This window comes from Sorex araneus, chromosome 1, assembly GCF_027595985.1.
Source record: "Sorex araneus isolate mSorAra2 chromosome 1, mSorAra2.pri, whole genome shotgun sequence".
In the NCBI taxonomy this organism is placed as follows: Eukaryota; Metazoa; Chordata; class Mammalia; order Eulipotyphla; family Soricidae; genus Sorex; species Sorex araneus.
The window spans coordinates 140,926,135-140,952,149 of record NC_073302.1 but is presented as its reverse complement, the minus strand read 5'-3'; positions in this window follow the sequence as shown (position 1 = coordinate 140,952,149).

Genomic DNA, 26,015 nt, shown 5'->3' with positions numbered 1-26,015 from the left:
AAGGGGTAGAGCTAAAAAATGAAAATCTACGGCAGATTCAGTGTTTTACTGATGGTCCATTAAGAAGCATGTATGGTACAGTACTCCGGAGCTCTATCTTTCAGATAAAATGGGTGAAGTAAGCCACAACCCTTGACTTCTACAGCAACATTGTTATTATTATTTAACTGTTTTGTTTTTGTTTTCAGACCGCAGCAGTGGTTTTCATTCCTGGCTGTGTGTTCAGGGATCACTCCTGGCAGAATTCCCCAGGGATCCAACCCAGGACTGCAGCAGGTGCGGACTTGTTATATGCAATGCAAGTTCTTACCTGCCATACTATCTTTCCTTCTTTCCTTCCCCAGCAGCAACAGTATTTAACCATGCCACTGCCAACTCCAAATGGCATTCATCCCCAGAAAAAGAACAACTGAAAGGGCCATTGAGACAGTCACACCTGAAGAAAGCAGTTGCATAAAAGAAAGGGATACTTGAGGATAATATCTCCAATGCTGTGTACAGTTTCAAGAAAATTCAGAAAAATAGGAAATAATGTGTTACTTTGACAAGCTTTATCATTGTCCTGCAATGTTTGGGTCAAGCAACAGCAACACAAAAAAAGCGTTGTTCAGACCTATTGGTATCCAAAGGAATAGAGAGTGCCTCTCTGCCCCAGTTTATTTGTAATGACAATATTTTTTGTTTGTTTGCTTGGGGACCACACCCAGTGGAACTCAGGGTTTACTCCTGGCTCTGCACTCAGAGATAACTCCTTGCAGACTTGAGGGACCATCTGGGGTACTAGGGATGGAACACAGGTCAGCAGCATGCAAGGCAAGCACTCAACCACTGTACTCTCACTCCAGCCCCATATAGTGACCAATTTTTTTATTAAAGTCTTTTCTGAATATTTTCCTCATGAGAAAATTTTACATGCACTTACAAATGAAGATTTATGGGAAAATTAGTGGTGTTGATTTCTTAGTACTAATGTGTACATATATATTAGCTTTGTGTGTATATTTACATAGATACGCAAAAATCAGTGGTACTGATTTCTTAGTACTAATGTGTATCACTGTATCACTGTCATGCCATTATTCATTGATTTACTTGAGCAGGCACCAGTAATGTCTCTATTGCACATAGCCCTGAGATTTTAGCAGCCTCTCCTTACTTTTTTTTCCCAACAATTGGAGGCTCTTTCAGGGTCAGGAGAATGAGACCTATCATTTTGGCATATCAATACGTCACAGGCAGCTTGCCAGGCTCTGCCGTGCGGGCGGGATACTCTCGGTAGCTTGCCAGGCTCTCCGAGAGGTATGTATGTATCTTTTACTGTATTTGGGATAAGAATACGCCATGGGGAGCTTGCAAGGCTCTCCTGTGTGGACAGTTGACTCTTGGTAGCTTCTCAGGTTCTCCAAGAGGGAGAATAAGGCTATTAGATATCTTCCAAGAGCTTGGTTTTATAGTCTCTGGATGTTGGCCGTTGGTGGGATTACACGGCGCCAAGGGCAGTTTGTGGGTGTGGCTGCCAAGCTACTGGAAAATGGGGGATCTGGTGCAGAAGGCCCAGTCCCAATCCGAGCAGGCTTGGAGATCTCAGCCCTGGTTCCTGCACACCTGGGTTCCTCTTCCAGTCCCTTCACCGCATGAGGCTCGTCCGATTATGTGGAGAGTGGCCTTGAGCATGGTTGAGGCTGGGTTCAGGAGGTCTTCAACTGTCAAGGCTCTTGGGGGGAGGATGGAAAGGCAAACTGTCTCCTCTGAGGGGCCCCGGTGAAGACAACCAGGCATGGGGTGCAAGAGACTCTGTGTCACTCTCTTCTGGGAGCTTGATTTTATAGTCTCTGGATGTTGGCCGTTGGTGGGATTACACGGCGCCAGGGGCAGTCTGTGGGTGTGGCTGCCAAGCTACTGAAAAATGGGGGGTCTGGGTGGAGAAGGCCCAGTCCCAATCCAAGTAGGCTTGGAGATCTCAGCCCTGGGTCCCACACACTTGGGTTCCTCTGCCAGTCCCTTCATGCGAGTCCCTTCATGTGAGGCTCGTCCAAATGTGCGGAGAGTGACCTTGAGCATGGCTGTGGCTGGGCTCTAATACTAATGTGTATATATACTAATGTGTATGTATACTAATATACTAATGTATATATACATATATGTGCTTTGTGTGTATATTTACATACATACACAAAAATCTTTAGCATTTTTCTTTGTATTATCAATGGTTGAACTGGTCTAATAACATTTATATAAAAGCAAACAAATCATTATTTTTGATTAATTGTAAATAGGTAAAAGTTCCTTCTAATTTTTTTTCCTCCTTAGGCAACCAAGTTACATTTGCTATAGTTTGTGTCCCACTTCTCTACATTCCTTTCCTCCAAACATTTCCTCAGCATTTTCATTCTTATGGTTCGACCTTTAATTCCCTTCTCATCATGGTTTTTTGTCATAAAGACCAGTTGCACATTTCCCATTTCCTATTTATAAGTGGATATCAGAGTCAAGTGAAAGAGGTCAACCACTGAGATTAACCTACTTTTTCCACTTGCCTTCTCATCTCCATTTCAGCTCATTGATTTCTCCTGGCTTCCATATTTTTACTCTTGAGTCACCATTTTAATTACATAAGTTTAAAGCTTGGGTTCCTTTATTACACTCACCTGTCTCATTTGCTGTGCCATATCAAGAGTCTCTAAGACCACCATTAAGGTCAAAGTTGCTAAGAGGACTTGAAAAAGTTATTATACTCTTGCTTATGGCTTTTCAAGTAAAAGGATACAGATTCTAATCAGCCAAGGAGAAGACACACGAGGGAAACCAGATGCAAGCTTTGGAAAGTTCTTGTGTGAATGTGCTTAATTCCCTGAGCAATAATGTATGACGACATATGCAAGGTACTGTCTGCTAGAGAAGCTCACCTGTGCCCTGGAATCCTTGGTTTTTATTGGAGATCAGTCATATTTGAATGAATCACCAGCCTGATTTACCTCAGTTACACATACTCCTGGTTCCCAAGGTAAAATTGGAAATTCAATAGAAATGACACTGGTAGTAGAAAATATTTCATCAAAATACTATTGTATGACTCAATATCTTAGACATACAGGACTCCTAACAAGAAGGATAATCTGAGGGCTCAATTTCATCTCCCAGCAGCCAGCCAATGGCAAGTTATGCAAACCATTTTTTTGGGGGGAGAATATACAGGTATGGGGAACCCAGAAACTGCTGAATTAATCCTCCATGCACATAAAATCACCAGGCCTTACTGGTGTTCAGGAAAAAAATGGGTAAGGGCACATACTTTGCTATTAAATAGACATAGGTGGTTAGTTATAGCAATGAAGATTAAATGAGGTGAGGCTAACGTTATGTTTGACACAAATACTAAAGTGAATATTAGATTAAATTCTTTTTTGTTATTGTGATCATAGTTGTCTCTGCTTTTTTCTGTTCAGTACTATCTTTAGTTTAAAACCTTTTTGCTTTTTACCTTTAAGTGCATGAGCTTTCCATATTAGTGACTTGGGATAAGTTATGCTGCACTAATAATCCCCAAATCTGATTAGGTTATATAAAGAAAGGAATATTTATTATTCTTAGTATCCATTATTACTTGGCAGTTTTGTTTCTAGTTATTGTTATTCTGGGATCAGAACAGAAAAGCAGTCCCAGTCTGGGATATTATGGCAAAGATTCAAATGCATATGCTACAATCATAAAATAGCTCGCAAGTTTTACTTGGAAGTCGCACATATTCAATCTATTCCAATTTTAATGTCTTAGAAAAGGCAGCCAGGTTTGAGGTTAATGGATATGGGATCTATAATATATCTCCATGAGTGTTTGTGCAATAATACTCCACTTACTCCCTAACATCTATGCCTCAGGATTCCCTCTACCCTCAGCACACACTAGTCTGTCCTGTTCACCATCAAAATATCTGTATCCTCAAACCTCAGAGTAGGAAAGCTCAGTGTTGGCAAAATATTTTCTTTAAAATTGCTTTCATACATGACCTTCTCCTAACTAGTCATTCAAGCTCTCTTTTTAAGTGCAATCATCCATGACTCTTTGTATACTCCAGTAAAACCAGAATGTTCGCCAGCACAAGACACATTTTATTCTAGTACTATAAAAAGTTGACATTTGTTAAGCCATTTGAAAACAGAGCCAGGGAACCATTACAGAGAAATTGTGTTATTTCTCTTTTTAAAAACTGGGCCAAAGATCTTTGGATGAAGCCAAAAGCAACTGTTTTAAGAAACTATCAACCAAATAATTGCGTTAGATCTTATGGTTCAAAACTTTTAGTATTCCAATCATTGGGTTATAATTTAGTATTGACTCAATCAGTTATCTTTTGTTCCAATAACAAATAACCAATTATATATAGCCCCAAATAGTTGAACAGTAGTCAGCTTGTTTCTTTTACAATTTATCTTATCTTCCTCTTTTCCTTCCATTAAAATTTTTGACTTGTTCGTTTTGGATGATCATTTTAGATCTTCAACATGGATCTGTGTACACAAATCGCATTTCTTTCATTTCAAATAAACATATTTTACCTTTTTAAAATGCCTCCTGATATTTTTAGGTTAACATCATCTTCAAAACATTCTTGACATTCACTGAGAATGAAGACCTTTTGTAGAGGAAACCTACCCTTTTTTCACTTTAAAATTTTCCACAAGCCTGAGTGCCTTGCCTGAAATATATATTGAATGAGTGGAAGAATAAATGCTGTCCCAGTATTAAAAAGAAATTTGTATGCTATGCAATGACCCCGAGAGACCAAATCAATGGATGCAGGGAGGCTAACATGCAACTTATGTCTTGCTCTCAAGTCAGGTGTTGAGGATGTGGAGGATGGAGTGTGGAGGGTAGTTTTCCTTCCAGAATCTTGATATGAAAAGAAAACCTCCAATAAAGGATCTTTGTGCACTGAAACAGCTACCCATATGGAAGGTATCACTGAGTACCAATAAGGGGTGTACCAGCTATGGGAGAAATATTGTAATGGCCAGCTTTCTAGAAAATTTGAGGTTCAAGGTTACCAAAGAATTGACCTACTTAGTAGCCTTTTGATGTTTGTAACATATGCCAGCTTTATGAGATTTGGTCCTCATGTGGCTCTGGTGTTGTAAAATTATGGATTTTTGCTTAGTTTACTCACCAAGTTTTAGTTATCTCAAGGAAAGCATCCCTCTACCTAGAGAAAATAGCCTGTTTGAGGTTAAAAAATAGCTGACTAGAGTAAGAATGAAGAAAAGTAGCTGGATCAGTTAGTTTATCTGGTGGGAAAAAATGATGTAAAGACCTGCTCAATGAAAATGTTGCTAAAAATAAAAATCAGTCTTTGCCAAGGAAGCAAATAACTGGTGATGACATCTTAGGTTGAGTTTTATTGCCCTGGTTACAGTTTATAAAACTGCTTCAGGAAAAATCTGTTTCAAACTCAGTACTAAAGAAGAACCTATTCACCAGCATAATAGGAGTGGAAAGCTTCTTGGTATTTTGATTTTCCAGGGCAGGTGCGGGGAAGCATCTGTGTTTGGGGCACTTCACTGGTACCTGCAAAATACTTCAGTGGTGGGATTAGTCTCAAAATCAGTCTCAGCATAATGACGTGAGGGCATGTAAAACTTTTTTGATGTTCCCAGAAACATGCTACTGCTGCTTCCTCCTCCTCTTCCTTCTCTACTTCCTCCCTCTATCCCCCTTCCCTTTTATTTTGAGGGTCTAGGGATTGGGTCACAACCCACAGTGCTTCCTAGTAAACTCACCTGGGCCCGGGAATTTACTTTGGGGAAGACTTTTGATTGCCATTTTGATTTTCTTGATCATTTTTGGCTTATTCAAGTGCTCCATTTCCTATTCATTAAACGCTGGAATGTTATAGGAGTTCATTAACTTATTCATTTATCCTAAGCTTTCCAGTTTTGTGGCATAAAACTTTTCAAAGCAATCCCTGATGATCCTTCGAATTTCTGTGGTTCCTATTGTGACTTCTCCCCTCCCATTTCTGACTTAGGGTTTTGGAGTTTTTTTTCTCTTTGTGAGTCTTGTAATGGTTTTGAATATTCTTTTTAACTTAACAAAAGGCCAGTTAATTTGTTGGACCTTTAGGATTATTGTCATTTGCATAACACAACAATTCTTTTAAAAATTTTTTTTTTTTGCTTTTTGGGTTACACCTGGCGATGCACAGGGGTTACTTCTGGCTCTGCACTCAGGAATCACTCCTGGCGGTGCTCAGGGGACCATATGGGATGCTGGGAATCGAACCCGGGTCGACCGCATGCAAGGCAAACACCCTACCCGCTGTGCTATCACTCCAGCCCCAACACAACCATTCTTGTTTCATGCTTATGGACATAACAGTGGTGAACTTCCTTTATATGCAAGCTGGCAGTCCTGATTCACCCACAGGCCAGACAATACAGGCTATTCTGGAACTCAAGAATTTTATCACTATTTTTATGCCTTAGAAGACTTTCTGGAAACAAGTCAAAATTAGTTATAAAATAAGATAAACATTGACTTCGTGGCAGATACCATATGTATGAAAGATGTTTATATTTTCCATGGAGCAAATTGTAATTTTCAAGAGTGACTATTTTTCCTTAGTTGTATAATATCCTACTAAGTAATGTATTTTTGTTTAGTTTTTCTTTTTAATCAAATATATTCTATCTTCTATTTAAAATGATAGGTAGTCATGTAATTATGAATTTAGAGGGATTTATTTTCTTATAATTTTTCTTTAATAGGAAGGTATAAAAATTCTATTGATAAGCATGATCTGTTTTCTTTGGGATAATCCTTTCTAGTTTATTTTGATTAATTCTGCCTCCTTGGTATAGATGTAGGACTTGGCATGGATGCCAAGTTTTCTGTTAGAGTGGCCACTTGTGAGACTTTTGACTAAGATGGTGGATCATTTTTTTTTAATCTACTCCTAGTTGCAATTCTGTTATAACTGGTGAACAATATTTGGGGTGAACTTAAAGCTAATTACTTTGTATAGTTGATGCATATAAAGTGTATTTTAATGGTTACAGTAGGATTTTTTAAAAAATCTGTTGATGTAATTTGTGGCAGTAATTATGCAGATGGGCTGGAGCGATAGCACAGCCAGTACAGATGTTACTGGTGCCTGCTCAAGCAAAATTCAATGAGCAACAGGATGACAGTGATATAGTGAATTATGCAGAGGGTCTTTATTCTCAAAGGGCCTGTGATTTAAGCTTGTCACTCATTTATTCTTGGATGCCTCAGCACCTACTTTGTGCAAGGGATTGTGCTGGGTACTGGAGGTTCAATGGTGGGTTCAAGTATATTAAAGTGTTTTGGTGCCTATCAAAATCTTTATGATTCCATTTTGCTCAGTATTTTATAGGTGCCTGCAAGTCTGATGTTACAAAATTATATCTCCTCTGCTTGAGTGGATGCTAAAGAGCATCCTTTTCTTTAGGGTGTTATGAAACATGTAGACAAGTTAAGAAGCTGTTACAGGAAGCTAGACTAAGACTTTCAGTATAATCAGTTCTCTAGTTCTCTGTTCTGTGACTTCTATCACTCAGTATGCAGGTGGGTTACATCTGGATGCTGGGAAATCAGAAATCAGAAAGAAAAATCAAGTCAGGCACGAATAGAGGCCATTCAGCTAGTGATACTTATAAGTTTTTAAACAGCATATCAACAGGGAGAAGATAGAAAGTAATGTCCGAAACCTGCCATATAGTACCACAAGTCATTTATTTATTTATTTATTTTGTAATTAGGCCTTACAGTTATTGTTACTAGACAGAAAACGGAGCTGACTTGGTACCTGTGAATCACTGTGTCCTAAGTGGCAGAGACACGTGTGATCCATGTAAGCAGCATCTCTAGTAGAATTATCCCTTCAAAAGACTTACAGGAGTCCCAAAGAGTCAGTATAGATTCCCCTTATAGCTCAGATAATGCAAGATTTCACTAGATCATCTTTGCTGCCCAGCATAATTATTAATAGCATCCCATTTTTATTGACTCCCCAAGAGATATGTGATTCATGACTGGGTTTCAGTCACTACCCAATATTCCTTCCTTTTCCTTCACCAGTGCACATTTCCCATCACCAATGTCCCTTAGGACAGAGAAGGGACCACTATGACAATAATAGTTGGAAATGATCACTCTGGACACAAACTGAGTGCTGAAAGAAGGTAAAGTGATATGCATGGTACCCTTTCAGTAGCAGTATTGCAAACCAGAGTGCCTAAAAGAAATATGAGAGAGCAAAGAAAACAAACGTTCTTCCATAGAGGCAGGCTATGGGGGCAAGGTTGGGGGAGGCAGGCAGGAGGGAAACTGGGAACACTGGAGGTGGGAGATGTGTACTGGTGAAAGGATGGGTGTTGGAACATTATATGACTGAGACTCAACCATGAAAAACTTTGTAACTGTATATCTCATGAAAAGAAAAAAAAAGAAAGAAAGAGGAGGAGGGAAAAAGGAGGGAGGGAGGGAGGGAGTGAGGGAGGGAGAGAGGAAGGAAGAGAGGGAGGAAGGAAGGAAGGAAGGAAGGAAGGAAGGAAGGAAGGAAGGAAGGAAGGAAGGAAGGAAGGAAGGAAGGAAGGAAGGAAGGAAGGAGGGAAGAAAGGAGGAAAGGAAGGAGGGAAGAGAAGAAGGAGCAGCAGCAAAAAGGAATGTCAGAGTCTATAAACCCAGATCAATTCCACTTCAGGATAAAAGAGGAAAAAAGAGGAAATACAATGGAACAAAGAAATACAGGGTCACTTAAAAATCCTTCCCAAAGCTAGGATTAATAATTTTGACTGAGCGATCCTAAAGTACTGAAGAGGCCCATGAATGCTCCACTGTGTCAGCTCAGCAGAGTTTACTAAATTGCCTGTGAAAGGTCATCTGACTCACCCATTACATTATGGGAAGTAAACAGAAAAAACTAGCAAGATTATATAGAAGACTTTCACCTCTTTTCTCCAGATAATCAGGGCATTGTTCCCAGTTTACCAGAAAAATTAAATAAAGTATAAATAAGATCTAATCTTTAAATATCTATAATGAGCAGCCTAAACTTCATTTTTTACTTCAGGTTTTTTTTTTTTTTTTTTTTTTTTGTGTGTGTGTGTGTGTGTGTGTGTATTTGGTAGGTGTGGGGGTGCATGACCAAGCATCGTTCAGAAAACCTGCTGGCCTTCCCTGTGATTGTTACTCTCAGCCAACTAGGCTGGTGATTCACTGTGTGAGTCTTTTGGTGCCAGGGATTACCAGGGTTATCCCTGCAGTGCACAGAGACCATGTACTCGCAGGGATTGAATGGGGTTGGTGGCACACAAGGCATGCACCTTACCTCTGTACTATTTCTTTGACCCCTGCTACTTCATATTTAAAAGAAATAGTATAAGTTTAGTATATATTTAAAATTAGTTGAATACATATGTATGAATATATATGAATTTGTTTTTCCTCTGTAACGGTTAGCCAATTTTTCAGCACACCAAATAAATTTGTATTTATTTATTTTTAACTTTTTTTTTTGCTTTATGGGTCACACCTGGCAATGCATAGGGGTTACTCCTGGCTCCACACTCAGGAATCACCCTTGACGGTGCTCAGAGGACCATATGGGATGCTGGGAATCAAACCCAGGTCTGCCTCGTGCAAGGCAAATGACCTACCCGCTGTACTATTGTTATTTTTAACTTTTTTATTGAATCACTGTGAGATAGACCTTTACAAAGCTGTTTCTGATTGGATTTCAGTTATACAGCATTCCAACACCCATTCCTCTACCAGTGCACATTTCCCAGGACAATTGTCCCCAGATTCCCTCCCATCACCCCTCACCCACAAACCCCTGCCTGCCTCTATGGCAGGCACTTTTAGTTTCTCTTTCTCTCTCCCTCTCTCCCTCTCACACACACTCTCTCTCTCTTTCTTTCTCTCTCTCTCCTTTTGGGCATTGTAGTTTGCAATCCAAATAAATTTTAAATATACTACTGTGCACTCAAATCTAAATTCACTTGTTAAATCTTATTTTAGTTAGGTAATCTGATTTACCTTTATAAATCTAGTTATGAAGTTGGGAAATGTGGCCAATTTTATCTTTAAAACATTTCCAAGTGTTCATAATCTTTCTGGTACCAATCCTTAATATTTCTGCTTCTGGACTCTCAAAAATCTTCCTAATTGTATCTATCCATTAAGCTTCATTTTCATGACAGTTGTCATAATTTTAGTGATTCATGGGGGTAAACTTTTGTTTACCCCATGAGAACAGGAACCATACTGTTTCTTTCTGGAGTTTCAATTCTAAGTCTGGTACATAATTAATACACACACACATGCACATGCACACACACTGTTGAATAAATGATTCCCCTATATCTGCATTTTTAACACATTGACTTTTGCTTATGTCAGGTACTATTTTAAGTGTTTTGTATATATCATCTCATTAATTCTTAAAAACTTTTTTAATGTGGAAAATGTTAGTGCTTTATTTTGCAGATAATAAAATGGACATTGAAAGATCCAATAATTTGTGGGAAGCCATATAAGCATTAATAACAGATAACATTTAAGGAGTATTGACTATGTGCCAGGAGGAAGCACTGCTACTAGTCACTTTAGACTTTGCTCAAATTACAAAATATGTCCATTTTGGGTTAATGAATTAAAATAGACACTCCCCCCCTCATCAGGATGATAAAGTTCTCTCCAGGGCTTTCATTTTTCAGGGTCTTATGACTATGAGCAAATAAGTCCCAATCTCATTAGCATGTTTGTGGTTCATCATTCATACTGTGCCTGGTTTCTCTGGGGCATGACTATGAACCCTTGTACAAATTACAGAGTTATGCCTTCTTCTCTTGGCTCTCTGCTCAATTGAGTCTAATCCTGTGTATTGCTCTCAGTCATGGGCGTTGTTGGGAATTTAGATTTAAGACAATCTCATCCTCCTGTGGATCTAGATCTATGGAGAGAAAAGGACAGAATAGTGTGATGAAGTTCAGATCTCTTCTTTAATGCTGGCACATATTCCTTATGGAACTGGGACAAACCAAGGGTCCACCTAAAGGGTCAAAAGGCAGCTTCCATTTCAGGATGGGCTAAAAACTGGAAAAAAATAGGGAAATACTGGCAAGAGAAGAAAGAAAAAAAATGGAAAGAAGAAAGATAGCAAAAGATAGATAAAGAGAGACTAGAAGAGAGAGGGGGGTGTCCATTGATCAAGAGAGAGCTAAAGAGAGCTGGAAAATGAGATACAGAGAGACAGAAAATGTGACAGAGAGTCAGAGATGTTTTAGGGCCACATAAGGATTAACAGAATAACCAGTCTATATAACCTTCAATTAGTTTTGTTTTATCCCTAATGGAAAATGAATGAATCATAGAGTTAATGAAAGATAATTTGTTTCTCAACCAAACAGGTATTGATGATAATTCCTGTTTTATGAGTTAAAGCAAGATTTTTGGAGAGAAGAGGATCTTTCCTCAAGAGTTCTTGTGAAGTTTTGTTAAGAACCTCTGGAAACCCCATCTACCAGAATGATGCCATTTAGTCATTTCATTGTGACAACTACAATACTGGTCTGATGTCACCATGAAACATAAAGGCATCTCTTTTGTTACTTGTAAATTGCAAAATAACAAGTTTCTCAGTACTGCAGAAGAAGGGTACAACACTTACACTAGAAAATTAAAATTTTATTGTTGCTGTTTACTAAAAGGAAGAAATATAGCATATGGTGGTGAACTAGACTGAAATATTTGCAACTTGGGTAAAACCATAGATCAAAGATATTTCAGTAAGGAAAAATAGATTTTCTCCTTCATAAAGTTTCTTTCATTCTCATTCTCTATAAGATCAGAAATGAATTCTTACTGATGACCTACATAATTCAAAGTGTTTTCTCTGGAGTGGGCAAGGCTGTTCTTTTTCTTCCTTACAGGGAAGGACAGGAAAGCTATTTTCATTCAAGTGGAAGCATGAGGTTATATCAGAACTGGAGATTTAGCCCTGGAGATTCCTCCCGGAAGAGTCAAAAGGGCACTTAACATATGTACATCCAGTAGGTTAGGAAAATTCAATTTGGAGCTAAGTGCTCATCTTTCAGATTCAAATTGCAAAGAAGTCTGTAGTGACAAACATACCACGCCAAGAGATGAGGACTCTCACTCAAAATCTAGAGTAACCAGGTCTCAGCAAGCAGGAGGCACAAGAAATAAATAGTGAAATAGGACAGGAGAAATTTCAGGTCAATCAGTCTAGGACAAGTTGTTGAAACTCATACTCCATTCAGGAGTTGAAAAGATGACATTCTAGGCTATCTGAAATTGGAAATATCTGTTTCTATATATTTGCCATTTGATATAGAATTCATATTGATACAGGAATTCTTGTAAATTACTTTTAGCTTCCAACAAATAAGGATTACAAAAACAATCTGTTTATCTGTCCATGTGGGAATGATGTTCATCAGAACACAATGATCTCAGATGTTGGGTAATAAAAATTTGGGTTTGGATTTAATTTTCACCTCTTGGTCTGCTGTGGCACATATCTTTCTTTTTCAAAGGCTTCAGAATCTGTTTCATCCAAAAGATGAAAGACTAGTGCACAATAAAATAATGTTTACATCTTCATCTCCTTTTATTTTATATAAAAATGAGAGCTATTTTTTGGTTTTGTATATTTTGTTGAGGTAACTCGGGTTTAAGAGTGCAGGAATGTTTATGTCAAAGGGGTGCAGTATCAAGGCACTATCCCCACACCCATGGTGCCAATATCCCTTCACTACCTTTCATTCTATTCCTCTCCCTTCCTTAGGTAACCTCACTTCTGTCATCAGAGTCTAAGAGTGTTTTCATTGGACATTGTTTCCTTGCTTTGTTTCTTTATATACCACCTATCCTATGAGTCAGATCAGTGTTTGTCTTTCATTTTTGGATGTATTTTGCTTAATGTTAACCTCTAGTATCATCAGTTTGGTAGCAAAAAAGACAATGCTTCAATTCATCTTTTCTTAGAGTTGAATAATATTCTATTGTGTTTATATACCATAACTTTATCTACTTCCTTGACTTTGGACACTTGTGTGATTTCCAGATGTTGGCTCTGATAAGTAGCAGTGCAATGAATACAGATCTGATGTCTCTCTTGAGCTTACTATTTTTGAGAAGATACCTTAGGAGTGGCATTGATGGATTATATGGTAATTCGATTTTAATTTTTTTCTTTTTTATTGATTCACCATTAGATACAGTTACAAAGCTTTCATGTTTAAGTTTCGGTCAAACAATGATCAATTACCCATCCCTTCATTCCCTTCACCAGTGATATTTTTAATTTTTTAGAAAAAATCTCCATATTGTTTGTTTTCCACAGAGACTGAATGCGTTCATATTCCCACAAACTGTGAAAGTGAATGAAGTTTTTTATTTTTCTCCACTTTCCCATCAGCACTGTTGTTTCTGGTCTTTCTGTAATAGGCCATTCTCATTGATATGAGTTGATATTTCATTGTAGTTGTGATTTCCATTTTCCTAATAATCTGTGATACTTATATGCATGGTGTGAGAGTACTACAGAGGTAGGAGTCTAGGGTGCGTGGTGTGAAACAGTATTACAGCAGTGGGAAGCTAGGGTCACACACAGCTGTGCTCAGGGCTTACTCCTGAGTCTGTGCTCAGGGATCACTCCTTTTTTTTCCTTCTTTTTGGGTCACATCCAGAGTTGCACAGGGGTCACTGGTTCTGCACTCAGCAATTACTCCTGGCAGTTCTTGGGGAACCATATGGGATGCTGGGAATTGAACCCACATTGGCCGAATGCAAGCCCTACCCGCTGTGCTATTGCTCCAGCCCTCAGGGATCACTAGTATGGGTGCTGGAGGGACTATATTCTGTGCTGGGTATTGAACCAAGATTGGCAGCATACAAGACAAGTGACTTCATCACTGCACTATCTTTAAAGGCCCTGGTACTGAGAATTTTTTTTTTTAAGAAGGCGTTTGCTGACCATCAGTATGCTTTCATTGGAATAGTGTCTGCTCATCTTTTCTCCCTTTTTGATGATGTTATATGGAATTTTACTGTGGTTGTTAAGTTTTATGTTTAACATATAACTTGGATATAATTTAGAAATTATTCTATCCCATTCAGTAGGTTGTCTTTTTGATGTAGTGATTGTTTCTTTCATAGTGCATAGGGTATTTGCTTTATGTTATCCCACTTATTGGTTATGTTTTTGTTTCTCTTGTTAATGGAATTGTACATAGAAGTCATTATAATGAAGAATTTGGTGGATGTTTTCTTCGTGTATTTAATGGTTTCATGTCTGACATCTAAATAATTCCTTTTGAGTTAACTTATATACATGGTGTGAGATAGTGGTCCAATTTCATTCTTTTATACATGACTAATCAGTTTATCTCTCCTGCTATCACCATTTTTTAAAAGTATTTTTTATCCACTTTATGTTTTTGACTCTTCTTCTAAATTAACTGTCCATGTATGTGACAGTTTATATCTGGGTTCATAATTTTATTACATTTTATCTGAATGTTTGATTTTATGATAATGCCACACTGTTTTGATTACTCTAGCTTTCTATTATGATTAAAAGTCAGAGAATGCAACAATATCTCCAATATTCATCTTTTACTCAGTGTTGGTTTGGCTGTTTATGGGATAAATGTTATGAGTCCAAATGAGACATTGGTAATGTTTGTTCTATATCCTTAAAAAATGCTATGGGGAGCCTGTTAGAGAGATTGTTCAATGCTCTTGATATATTGATTTCTTATTCATTACAGAAATCCTTATGTTTTAGTATTTTTTTAAGTTTAAAATCTAATCAGATATTAATATGGTAATTCTTGCCTTCTTAGGCTACCATTTTCCCATGTGCTTGTTTTCTAACTTTTTATTTTGTGTCTCTATTTATTACTGAAGCTCAAGTGGCAACCTATAAGCAACAAGAGATTGGATTTTGTTTTTGGAATCCATCTGGTCACTCTCTGTCTTTTGATTGTTGATTTAATATCATTCTTATCACTTGCATCACTTGTCATCCTGTTAATCTTCCATTTGCTCAAGCGAGAATGGAGTAATGTCTCCATTTATCCCTGTTGCATGCTAGTGTATCCCAATGGTATCTGCTCACTCAAGGAACACAAAGAGCCTCAAACCGTTCGTTCAGGGTTTTGACGAAGAAGTCTGACCATCTCGTAGGTGGGCGGCCACTTGGTCTTTTGATGTCCTGTGGAATCTAGTCAGTAACAGCTCTAGATTTAATGTCACTGACAATAAAATTATAAAGATTTATCACACTTTTTTCTATATGATTTTGGTGTTTTATTTTTCTTTTTTTGTTTTGTTGTTAAGTAACACATGACTGTGCTCAGGGCTTACTTCTTGGTCTGTGCTCAGGCATCACTCCTGGTGTGGCTCAGGAAATCATATGCAGTGCCAGGAATTGAACCAGGGTTGGCTGCATGTAGAGAAAGTACCTTAATCACTGTACTATCTTGCTCTTGACCTCATATTTTTTCCTCAAGTGTTTTGAGATCTGTTTTTGTGTAGTGATAAGTGTTCATTTGCTTCTTATTTGTTTCACCTAGGTAGTTTTGTCTTAAGATTACTACAAATTTTCATCAATAGTTCTAAGTTTATATTCCATTTTAAATGTAAAGCAGGGCAGGGTGTGGAGGAGTAAAATATAAGGCAAGTCTTCAGTTCATTATGAGACTCCGTTGCTTTTCTCCCATGCATTAAATGACATTTTTGTTTTTGTTTTTCTAGTATCTTACTACCACTAAACTAGTTTTCTTTGCCTTTATTTATTTATTTATTTATTTATTTATTTATTTATTTATTTATTTATTTATTTATTTTTGGGTCACACCCGGCGATGCACAGAGGTTACTCCTGGCTTTGCACTCAGGAATTACTCCTGTCAGTGCTCAGGGGACCATATGGGATGCTGGGGATCGAACCTGGGTTGGCAGCGTGCAAAGCAAATACCCTACCTGCTGTCCTATTGCTCCAGCCCCTTCTTTGCCTTTTTGTATAAAACCCTTTACTAGTTCTTGTAGAGGTGGTTTAGTGAGCATAGATCTATTTAATTGTAAATTATCTGGCAAGTTTTATCATTTCCTCATATCTGAGTAATTATCTTGCTGGCAAGAGAATTCTTGGCTGGAAATCTTTTTTATTCAATATATTTGCCATGTCAAACAATTCTGTCTAGCCTGTAGAGTTTCATTTGATAAATTTGCTGTGAGTCCTATGGAGGTTTTCCTTAGGATTATGTGATTATGTAATTCTTTGCTTTTCTGTTGATTTTTTAGGATTTTATCTTTTTATTTTAATGATATTGTGTTTTGGTCTTTATCTGTTTGGGTTTATTTTGTATTTGGAATCTCCTAACAATTATTTGATGTATTTTTAAAAATTTTCCTAAAATTTATTTACAATAATAATGTTTTATACTTGCAGGGCTGCTGCATCATGCACACCTTATTTGGTACCTTTTGAGTTTCTTGCCTTGAAACATATCTCCTCCTCAGATTGGGGAAATTTTTGGCTATTATCTCTTCAGTCGATAATGCTTGCCCTTTCCCTTGCTCCTTCTGGAAGCCCTATGGTGAAAATGTTATTCCTTTAGATTTTGTTTTATACATCTTCTTATATTTTCTTCATTTGTTTAGATTCATTTTTCCCCATTATTTTATTTTTTGATGCTTTCTTCTATCTTGTCCTTGAGTTTCTCGATTTAATTTCTGGCTTCTAACATTCTATTTTTGAGACCCCCCTCTCAAGGTTTTTAGTTGTACCACTTTATTCTTTAGCTCAGTTATTTATGTTTCTTATAGTCTTACAACATTTCAGTGAACATTATTAAGATTTTTAGGCTCATTAAGATTTCAAGTCACCATCAGAAAGTTTAATGGATCTAAGACGTTTCCCAAGGACATGTCTTTATGTTTCAATCCATTAAAAAAATAGTTAAATTCTTGTTTTAATGATTGCATGGCATACCACATGAGGGCTAGTGGTGAGAGTTTGTATTTTAGTTGGCCTGGGAGGCAATTAGCAGATTTACTCGTACTGATTTTAGACAGATTTGTTGTCTACATTGTGAGACTTATTACTGCTTTTGGCATATCAAATATGCCACATGTAGCTTGCCAGGCTCTGCCATGCAGGCGAGATACTCTTGGTAGCTTGCCAGGCTCTTTGATAGGGATGGGAGAATCAAACCTGGGTTGGCTGCGTGCAAGGCAAACGCCCTACCCGCTGTGCTATCGCTCCAGCCCGCTTGAGCAAATCAATGAACAATGGGATGACAGTGACAGATTTTAGACAGATACCCTGACTCATATTTTGTATGGACTTGAAGGACCACTTGGAATTCACTACCACAGTGCCCTGCAACAGCTAACAACCCCCTACCCACCCACCCCCACACCTGTACTATCTCTCTGACCCCAGAACACTTTTTACCTTAAAATTTTATGTTCTTTCAATCTCATGTGAGAAGCATCTTGAATTTTATATCCTTATTGATTTTATTTGCATTTAATTTAAATAATTTGTTTCTATAACAGTATTTTACTGTCTATGTGCTTATTATTTACTGTTCAAGTGAACTGCAGGGTCTGAGTGAGGGTGAAGAGACAACAAATCTACACTGTCCAAGTCTGGCAATATATGATGTGGGTCTGCATCAAGAAAGATTATACAGGATCAGTGTAAGGCTAGATCAGTGATTAAAAATGAATATAGTGCTCCTAGATTTAATTGTTCTCTTTTTATGCATCCTCCACACTGTGGTTGACCATAATCTTGTTACGTTAAAATAATTCTGGGAGTTCCTCACTGCCTAATATCATATCACAGATTCTCTACCTAAAATAGTTCTCCAGTTTTGGTGACCTTTCTGAAATAGAGAACTGCATGTCATGGCGAGACTGTTGCATACTGGCAAGAATGTGCCTTGATTCCCTAGTAAGAAGTGATCACTCAGGCATGGTTTGACCCACAGTCATAGGAGATCCCTGTCCTTCCCTGTGGGAATTGATCGACATACCATTCTATTATGAATGTTGAGAAATTTGACCAATTTTTCCAGACTCTTGGACTGATATTTTAAGTTCCCCCACTTTATTTAAATACCATGGTTTACAAAGTTGTTCATGATGGTTTTTACACCTGACAGGTATTACAGGCATTCCAACACCAATCTCATCAGCACTGTCACTTCCCCTCCCCATTGTCTCCATTTCCAAAACCACCTCTCAAGCCTGCCCCCATAGCAGGCCTGTGATAATTTAATATTGCTTGTTATCACTAAATGGCTGAAGGAGTGATCAAAAATATTTTCATAGAAGAAAATTTGTGAAAACTGTTGTATTTCACGATGGGGACATTCATTTCTTGTTTAAGAGTTGGGCCAGGGGACATTAAGTTCTTGTTTAAGGATTGGACCAATATTTGTATAGCTATAACTTCAAATCACCTTTCTCCTCAACTTGATCAAATGCATTTTGGTTGTGCTTGGAATAAAATTCAAGATATTTACTGTGAAGTATCCCATTCACTGAAGCTGGTCTCTTCTGTCCTCTCCTGTCTGATGTTCAACTCTTCTGCCTTCCTTAGCGAGGCTAAGCTCTTTATCACTCAATCTCTTTTCTGGTTTTTAGATGATTTTAGATTTAAGAAGATTTTAGCCATCTTCTTCAGAGATTGGCTCCTTTTTGCTTGGAGTTCAACTTAAATATGACTTTCTTAAAGTTTTCTTTGGTAATGCCACCGTGTAGCATCCTGTTTCATTTCCCACAAAGCACTTGAAATAATGTAATAATAATAAAAGGAAATAACAAAAAAATAATTTCCTTTTAAAATAGCAGCCATACAAGGAGGACCATATTTGTGGCACTGTGTTGCTGTATTTTCAGAATCTATGGTCACAGCTAACATGACATAGTACTCAAAAGCACTTATTGGATGAATTAGAGTTTTCTTCTAGTTAGGGACTTTGATTGCAGTATGTATTAAAATTTGTTGGAATATAATTGTATTTTTAGCTAGAAATGAGATGGGGTAACACAATTAGAGAATAGTAAAAAAAAGGGAACATGGGAATGGTGCAATTATCTATATGATTTAAACAATAAATTTCAAGCATTGCCTTAAAACCAAAACACAAAAAATATATGATAGTTGAAAATCAACTCTAATGTAACCTTAGAGTGAATATAGTTGTATAACTGATTCATACCCAAACCTTTAACTTCATAATTATAACAAGAATTAGGAAGGCTGGTAACATTTTTGTAGACCATGAAATGTAGTGGGCTTCACATTTCTTTGAGCCTATCTGAATACTGGTTAATACTTTTCTAATAAAAGAACACGTGTATTTAAGAAGTTAGGCAACAAAAGATACAATTCACAGGTAGTAATTTTTTTTAAAAGAGGAATCCTTTATTTGTAACTTGGACATTCCATGATGATACATATATGTGTTTATGAATGAAATGCCTGGTTTTGGAGCAACAGAATTAGTTTTTTAAATATCAAACATAATAAAAATATTTTGTTCCATCCTAAGACATTATAGAGATGTTCTGTTGCATATAATTTTAACAAATACCATAATAATTTACAAGATTTAGTCCCCATAAGTTTCACCATTATCACCATTTGACAAAAAGTCTACACTTTTATATTCTGTTAAATGCTACCTCTTGAATGAAAAGTATAAAATCCTTATAAATGTAGTTGGAAATTCTCAGGTTTCCAAGTGAAAACTTACCTCACCATTCAGATATTTCCTTATGCTCTGAAACAAAAGAGGAGAAAATGAAGTTTCTGTGGTTAAAATCTCTTTATCAGTACACAGGAACAGATCCAACAAAAAGATTGGGTCTCCTGAAAATTTTGGGAACTATTTCACATATCTTTAACAGAGCTTTAAATGTAATCTCAATGAGAACATGTATTGTATGCTGTGGCACATAAATTGCCTTCTCTTTATTCCAAACACTGATTATAGTCTTATTCAGAGAGTTGAATTTTAAGCTATTGTGATATTAGTAAGTATATCAGAATAAGGGTATTTTTTCGGGGGGCGGGTTGTGTCAGTCTGGGGAAAAGTGTGTTAAGTCAAATGAAGAGTCTGAACTGTGGTATAGTCCTAGCTCACCATAATATTGTATATTCTTTGGCGTCTTGGAGCTTTTTTTTCACTTTATCAGATGGGCTGGGCTAAAATGTGATGCTTTGAAACATGATCAAATGCACAACAAAAATGCATTTGATCATGTTAAGGAGAAAGGTGATTTGAAGTTATAGCTATACAAATATTGGTCAGTGAGTTACATGGGACTTATTTCTTATGCATCCCGGTAACTGTTATGAATTAGTTCTGCTCATAATCTGCACCTAGAGACATAGGTTGAGAGAGAAGCCACTATCTTCTGTGTTGTCATGCTTTCAGAGAAAATGAGTCCTTCTGGTCTCATATTTAGTAGCTAAATGATGCCATATAGAATTAGCACAATGTGCTTCAGCTCAAAACATATTGAATATAATTCATTGCACACCTGATTCTGAACAAATGCTAAAGGGAGCAAAACATGTAACTGAGCATATTTAATAATATTTGCTTACTATTTTCTTGGTTTGAGCATAGACTGGTTAGATTGATTAAAAGAGAATGTCTTATTTTCTTTTTCTTTTTCTTTTCTTTTTTTTTTTTTTGTGCCACACACAGCAGTACTCAGAGCTTGCTCCTTACTCCGAGTTCAGGGACCACTCTTGGCAAGCTTAGGGAACCGTATAGGGTTCAGGAGACTGAATCTGGGTTAGTTGCAGGCAATGCGGCAATGCAAGAAACCTATCCACTTATTATTGCTCTGACTCTAAAAGTGTATCATTTCTTTGGAATTACCAATGATATTTATTGAATCCTAATTTTGTTACCAAGTATATTTCACATTGATTTTCATAGAAATACTGAATAATCAATTAATTTATTAAGGCAATAGAACAGTAGAATAGTATGTACTGGTCACTATGCTCAATTCCACATTGGGTGGCTTGACTGAATTATACATTTCAGTCATCACTTAGTTACCTTAAGAAATGGATGTATCATCTGTGGAGCATAGAATAATAGACTATAAGACTAACACCCAAGATTAGTAGAAATAAGTACCAGGAGGTTGTCTCCATGGCTTGGAGGCTGGTCTCTCATTCTGGGCAACTCAGAGAAGGGAACACCAAGTAAAATGTGGTCGGAGGTCATGCGGGGGAAGGGTGATGCATGCCGAATATAGACTAGAGACTGAACACAATGGCCACTGAACACCTTTATTGCAAACCACAACACCTAATCAGAGAGAGAGAGATCAAAAGGGAATACCCTGCCATAGTGGCAGTGTGGGGTGGGGGGAGACGGGACTGGGGAGGGCGGGAGAGATGCTGGGTTTACTGGTGGTAGGGAATGGGCACTGGTGAAGGGATGGGTTCTTGAACTTTGTATGGGGAAAACACGAGCACAAAAATGTATAAAACTGTAACTGTACCCTCACGTTGATTCACTAATTAAAAATAAATAATTAAAAAAAAGAAATGGATGTATCAATGCAGGCAGAGAAAGTTCTTTTAAGACCTTTATACTTTGTAGCATATTTGATGATGCTTTGAGATCATGTTTTCAAGGTGCCCAGAGATAAGAATTTGCAACTTGACCTAATGTTGTAGTTCATTTCTTAAAATACTTAACTTTAGCATATTGTTCCCTGCCCCCATTTCTTCCTTGTTCTCATTATATTGTTGAGGAACACATGTGTCCAGATGTTGCATGTGTTGTTGTTGTTGTTGTTTTTTTACAAAGCAAAATATTCAGTTTACTCAGCTTAATGGCTGAATAAATAGCACGACTATTACATTTTAAAAAAATCAAAGCACACTGTTGACAACTATATAGACTACAGATATAGTTAAAGACAATGTTCTCGCATGTGTTGTTTTGATGATTGCACACTTGGTCACAATATACAGTCATGGAACATTTGCTTGCAGGTATTGTTCTTAGTGATTTGGGGGCAGTGTTGTAGATAGGATTCACAGTTTCACACATGAAAAGCAGATATTCTACTACTAAGTCAGATCCCTGAGCCTCATAAAATACTACTAATTCAACTAGGAATTTGATTTGCCACTGCATCTTTTATTTTTTATTCTTTAATTTGTTTTGAGTGACCAACTTGATGTTTTTTTTATAAAGTTATTCATGATGATGTAGTACATTCAATATTCCCAACACCAATCGCACCACCATTGTTACCTTCCCTCTACCATTACTTTTAATTTTCCCACCCACCCCTCAAGCCTGCCCCTATAGCAGGCCCTGAATAATTTATTTTACTTTGCCTGCAATAAATGATTCACTAAAAATGTTCAAAAATATTTTTTTTAAAAAGTGTGTGGAGGGGCTGGAGAGATAGCACAGTGGGTAGGGCATTTGCCTTGGATGCGGCCGACCCGGGTTTGATTCCCAGCATCCCATATGGTCCCCCAACTACCACCAGGAGTAATTCCTGAGTGCATGGGCCAGGAGTAACCCCTGTGCATTGCTGGGTGTGACCCCCCAAGCAATATATATATAATATATATACATATATATACATATACATATAGTTGAATTTTGAGTTTGTATCTAAAATGTTGTGATTTAAAAAAAAGTGTGTGGATATTGTTGTATCACATCATGGAGCCATTAAACCCTTGTAGAAGAGATTACTAACATGTTACAGGTTAAACCTGTGTGTTTATATTTTCTTAATTGTGATTGGCTGCCTTCTACTTTACATCTCATCCAATGTGATATGCTATTTCTCGTTTGTTCTACTGCACATTTTACCACTAGCCATGGACTCAGGAATATCTCCAGATATTATCCTTTCCTGCTCCAATTGTGACTTGCTGATTTGAGATACTTAAGTCAGGTTCAGTCTTGAAGAGCTCAGGAACCAGTCACATACGTAGTAGTTTCTGAGAAAAGACTTGATAACTACGTGCTCTCCTCTCAGATGACTAATTCTGATCCAGATACAGTATTAGATATACGTGAAGATATTTAAAATCTAATTGATCATAAGCCATTAACTCCTGCCTTCTACTCTATAGACCCATAGTCTATAGAGTAATTGTGTTCTCTCCACCCACTGAAGAATTTCTGCTGTAACTCCCTACATTTTCTTCTCGGTAACAATTGCTATGTTTTGTGCTATTGTGTATTGAAAGGCAGAACTTCTGCATGAGAATTGTGGGTTACTTCTTTCAAGGTTGGGCACTCTCCCTTGTTTCCCAAAACAACTGCATTTCTGTTCAGTGTGAACAAATTATCTCTTTATTGTTTTTTCAACTTCATGTGTTTTCACTAAGATGCACTCAGGAAGTTTTTTTTTTTTTTGCATAGATCTATATGTAGAACTTCTGATTAATGATTTGTTGCTTATTATAGCAAAGAAAAAGCTATAAGTAAGCTTTTCATAATTGGTTTAAAAAACTCTTTTCACTTGAATTTCAAGTGAATAGGCAGCCACACCTGCTTTACTGAATCTGTTTTCAACGATCTTCCAAGGTCACAGATGGAAGCTATTCCTAGAGAAGATCTTATCCCTAGTAACAAACATTGTCCATTTTTGCATTCCATTCAACCTCTTCCCCCAGCTTTCAAATCAACAGAGGCATTTACCAAATTTCATCACATAATCATAAATTTTGTGCCAACAGTTTTTGCGAAAAACTGGGCTGTGACTGCTAATGTGCTTTAAAAATTATACAGGCAATACTGAAAAAGTGAAAACACATTAAAATTATTACTATGTAGTGAAGCACAATAAAAAGTGTAGAGTATTTGATTGGTGGAAGGAGAATTTCTGCTAGTAAAAAAATAATGTGACCAGAAACTTGGGTGAAGTGTATGTGTGTGTGTGTGTGTGTGTGTGTGTGTGTGTGTGTGTGTGTGTGTGTGTGGTGCATCAGGGGAGATGATGGGTTGGTAAGAAAGAAAGGTAACGAGCACAAGAAAAAGACAACAGTGGATTTGTTCAACAAATGACTAATACTAATGCAGAGATAATGAGCATAAGAATACTTTGGGAAATGTAAACTGTTTAGTCATATAGACTAGAAAATATATTATTTCATGTATTGAATGAAAAGAATTGTTCCTTCAAAAAAAGATTTTGAGCTAGTATTTTAATATGTCTTTAGGGGAAATCAATTTTCTTCTTTTGTTACCTTTCTTAGAATAGAATTTTAACTTTCTGTTTTATCCAAATTTTGTAGTGAAAAATTGGTTATTACTTCCTTCTAAATGTCTTACCATTGAAACTTATGTTTCTTTTTTTTTAAATAGGAATTTAAAAAAAATTATTGAATCACTGTGAGATAGTTACAAACTTTCATGTTTGGGTTACAATCTCAGAATGATCAAACACCCAACCTTCCACCAGTGCACATTCCCCACCACCAATATCCCGGGTATACCCCCCCTTTCCCACCCTCCCCCTACCTCTAAGGCAGACAAAATTACCCATACTCTCTCTCTATTTTTGGGCATAATAGCTTGCAACACAGACACTGAGAGGTCATCATGTTTGGTCCATTATCTACTTTCAGCATGCATCTCCCACCCCAACTGTTTCCTCCAGCCATCATTTTCTTAGTGATCCCTTCTCTATTCCATCTGCCTTCTCCCCTCCGCTCATGAAGCAGTCTCCCAGCTATGGGGCAATCCCCCTGGCCCTCATATCTAACATCCTTGGGTGTCAGCGTCATGTGATGCTACCCTACGCTCCACAAATGCAGTCCCTGTATGTCTGTCCCTCTCTTTCTGACTCATTTCTCTTAGCATGATACTCTCCATGTCTATCCATGTATAAGCAAATTTCATTACTTCATCTCTCCTAATAGCTGCATAGTATTCCATTTTGTAGATGTACCAAAGTTTCTTTAACCAGTCATCTGTTTTAGGGCACTCGGGTTGTTTCCATATTTTGGCTATTGTGAACAGTGCTGCAATAAATATATAGGTACAGAAGTCATTTCTACTGTGCTCTTTTGCATCCTCAGGATATATTCCCAGAAGTGGTATTGCAGAGTCATATGGAATCTCAATTTCTGGTTTTTGAAGGACTGTCCATATTGTTTTCCAGAAAGGCTGGACCAGTTGGCATTCCCACCAACAGTGAAGGAGCGTCCCTTTTTCCCCACATCCATGCCAGCACTGGTTGCTTTTGTTCTTTTGAATGTGTGCCAGTCTCTGTGGTGTGAGATGATATCTCATTGTTGTTTTGATTTGCATCTCCCTGATGACTAGGAATGTGGAGCATTTTTTCATGTGCCTTTGGGCCATTTGTATTTCTTTTTCGAGGAAACTTCCGTTCATTTCTTCTCCCCATTTTTTGATGGGGTTGGTAGTTATTTTTTTATACAATTCTACAAGTATCTTGTATATCCTGCATATTAATCCCTTATAAGATGGGTATTGGGTAAATATTCTTTCCCATTCTGTGGGTTCTTCCTGTATTTTGGTCACTGTTTTGAAGTGCAGAAGCTTCTTAGTTTTATGTAGTCCCATTTGTTTATGTTTGCTTCCACTTGCATGGTCAGTGCTGTTTCATCCTTAAAGATGCTTTTAGCTTCAATGTCATGTAGAGTTCTGCCTATATTTTCTTCTATGAACCTTATAGATTCATGTCTGATATTGAGGTCTTTAATCCACTTTGATCTGACTTTTGTGCCTGGCATTAGACAGAGGTCAGAGTTTATTTTTTGCAAGTAGCTATCCAGTTTTCCCAGGAGCACTTGTTGAAGAGGCTTTCTTTGTTCCACTTTGCATTTCCTGCTCTTTTGTCAAAGATTAAGTGGCCATATATTTGGGGATCTGTGACAGGAAATTCAACTCTGTTCCATTGGTCTGTGGGTCTGTT